The sequence below is a fragment of the Rhagoletis pomonella genome, unplaced genomic scaffold (genome assembly GCF_013731165.1).
Source record: "Rhagoletis pomonella isolate Grant_MI unplaced genomic scaffold, Rhpom_1.0 Rhpom_scaffold_00006, whole genome shotgun sequence".
NCBI classification, from domain to species: Eukaryota; Metazoa; Arthropoda; class Insecta; order Diptera; family Tephritidae; genus Rhagoletis; species Rhagoletis pomonella.
Window position 1 is genome coordinate 557,451 of NW_023458560.1, and position 3,230 is coordinate 560,680.

At 45.9% G+C, this 3,230-nt stretch overlaps 1 protein-coding gene across 1 annotated transcript in view; it reads left to right on the forward strand.

Annotated features, from left to right (window-relative positions):
* The window catches only part of LOC118741587 (mitochondrial inner membrane protease ATP23 homolog), a gene marked incomplete in the record, with an annotated part of 4,270 nt that overhangs the window by 356 nt on the left and 684 nt on the right, over positions 1-3,230 (forward strand).

The following is a 3,230-nucleotide window of genomic DNA, read 5'->3' on the forward strand; positions in this document are numbered from 1 at the left end:
GGCCTTGGGGGGTGCGCGCGATCGTCCTTTGGGCGGTCTTTTTGCGCGGTGGTTGCGGCGCCTGCCTTCCGCGATTGTGCGCATTCTTCTGCGCCTTCCTCTTCGGCGGTGCGCGCCGCTTTACGCTCGTTGGGGCCTTTGTGGCCGCTGCGGGCCGGTTGGCCTTCTGCTTCCGTTGGCCAGTGCGCGCGGGCCTGTTAGCTGCCACATGCAGCAGCGGATGGTGCGCTAAGCCGCAAACCTTGCAGCTGCCTGGTGAATCGCACTCGCCGGTTGTGTGGGTGGGCGCAAGGCAGTTGACACAATACCCTTGCGCCCGGGATACTGCCAATCGGTGCGGTGACTTCATGGCCTTAAAGGCCGGGCACGTCCTGAGCGCGTGGTACTTGTGGCAGAGCCGACATTGGAGGCAGTTCTCCGTCTCTGCCGTTGGAGCCAGGGGGCATGCCTTCCGCAATGCCATGGTGTCTTCAATCTGGAAGTAGAAGCAAAGGCAGAGAAACGAGGAGTACTTGGGTACAATCTTTAAACGGGAAGTTAAGACCCTTAATATACAAAAGGAAAAGATGTATAGAATTATTTATTGTGCTTTGGGAAGGAAGCACAGTTTGACAACTTCCACGACACGTATGTGGTTATCAGGGCCGTGGCGAACGTTTTCGATTCGTCCCAATCGCCACTCGGTGGAGGGGAGCGAATCTTCTTTGATCACGACGATGTCGCCTGGCTGAGGATCGCGTTGTAGAGTTTTCCACTTGTATCTCTTCTGAAGATCTTTGAGGTAATCTTCATCCAGCGGCGACTGAATTGGTGGTGAAGTGCTTTGACTTTCTCCCACTGATTTAGTAGAGAGAGGTCTTCCGCATTAGGCTCGGGAATGGCCAATAGCGGTGCACCTCGAAGGAAGTGACCCGGAGTAAGTGCTGTCATATCAGCTGGGTCTTGGGAAAGTGCGGACAGAGGCCTCGAGTTGAGGACTGCTTCAATTCGCACCAGAAGCGTCGTGAATTCTTCAAAGGTAAACTTGTGGGTTGCAGCGGTTTTCTTTAGATGGATTTTAAAGCTTTTCATTGCAGATTCCCACAAACCGCCCATGTGGGGGGCGCTGGGTGGTATATATTGCCAGTTGATGCCTTGAGGGGCATATTTTTCGACAATGTCTGCGGAACACTCGTTAAGAATTTTAACGAAGTCGCATTCTGTTGCGCGCTGGGCGCCAATGAACGTTTTTCCATTGTCGCTCATCATTTTTGAGGGGAAGCCTCGTCTGCCAACGAAGCGGGCGAATGCTGCTCGAAAAGCTTCGGTTGTAAGATCCGAACATAGCTCGAGGTGCACTGCCTTTGTGGAAAAACAGACAAAAACTGCAACGTATTCCTTGATAAGGGTTGTAGATCTTAGCACCGATGCTTTAATTTGGAATGGCCCAGCAAAATCTACTCCCGTTGTGGAAAATGGGAGTGAGAAACTGCAGCGCTCAGGGGGTAGAGCGGCCATTATTTGGGTGCGTGTTTATTGCTTGTAAAGCGTGCACACTTTGCATTGAAAGATGCATTTTTAATGAGAGGTTTTAGCTTTAGTACGTAGTATTCTTGCCTTACCATTTGGAGCATTAATCGTGTTTCTGCGTGAAGAAGCAGCGAGTGTAAAAACTCCAAATATAGCTGGCATAACCTCGATTCGGTAGAGAATGATTGGGTGCCTTCCATTATAGCTCAAGGTGGAATGTGCTAATCGGCCATTAACCCGTAGAAGTTCGTCTTTGTCCAACGAAGGATTGAGAACAAGAAGAGGACTTTTTTTGTTAAGTGGCTTTTTATCTTGCAAAGCGCTTTTTTCGCTCGGAAAATGGCGTGATTGCGCTGCGTTGATAAGACGAATTTTTGCATATTGAAATTCGTTATGTGTCAGATGCGGATAGGTGATTGTAGCTAACCCCTTTGATTTGTTGCGGGCATTGCTGACGAAGCGGAACATGTACGCAGTCACGCGGAGTGCTCGAAAGAAAGAAGAAAAGCGATCAAGAAAATCGACCTCTTCTTCAAGCGCGTGATATACCTCCACTTTTTGCTTTTCTGGTGGAGATGCACTGCATGCCTTTGACCTTGGCCACGCATCCATGTGGCAAGAGAGCCATTTTGGTCCGTGCCACCAGAGTGGGGAATTTGCCAAGTCCTGCGGTTTGCACCCGCGGGTGCCGAGGTCGGCTGGATTATCTTGGCTGGCAACATGGCGCCATGTACCTGTTGGAAGATATTCCCGGATTTGGGAGGTACGATTGGATACATACGTCTTCCATGTACATGGTGGTTTTTCAAGCCAAGCTAGCACAATCTCTGAATCTGACCATAAGAATGTGTTGCACGATTCCAATTTGAGCTGTTTTCGAACAGTTGCGACCAGTTTTGCGAGTAAGGCTGCACCACACAGCTCCAGGCGTGGCAAGCTTACCGTCTTCAATGGTGCGACTTTGCTTTTTGCAACCAAGAGAGTGGAATATCTTTGGTTGCTAGCATCTACGCGGATGTAAATCGCAGCGCAATATGCTTTTTCCGCTTTCCGGAAAACGGAATTTTTCTACCACGGCAAGTTGCCTTTGTTGAAGTTTGTGCGGCAGGAAAATATCCGCAATTTTAATAGAACCGTTTTTGGCGAGAAAAAATACGCGTTTTATTTAATTATATATATATATATGTATGTATATACGTATGTATGCCCGTTGGCAGTTTATTGGAAATAATATAACTTTTAAGAATATGAAAGTTATATTTATTTCAATTTTTAAGGAAATTAAAAATTTGCCGACTTACTACTTTCCTTGATTTATGTATGTATGTATTTATATGTGCGTATCCGCTGCTTCTGTTGATAATTTCGCCTGTTGTTGTTGCCGTAGCTGATAATGGCTACTGATGCTGCTGATGATCGCCCTTATGTTGGCCGACGGTTTGGTTAGGTGATGGCTGCTGATTGCGCTTTGTTGCTTCTTTTAGTTGTTGTTGTGTTTCTTGATTTTTATTTTTTTTTTAATGTACATAAGTATTTTAATTATTTATTTGTTTTTTCCAACATTTTATTTTATTTTTTATTTTATTTTATTTTATTTTTCTACTTTTGAGTTTTCGAAATGTACGTGCACTTTTTTAACACTTTTGTTTGTTGTTTTTGCACTTAGTTTCTCAGTTTTTTTTTTTTGCGTATATGTATGTATATACGTGCACTTTACTTTA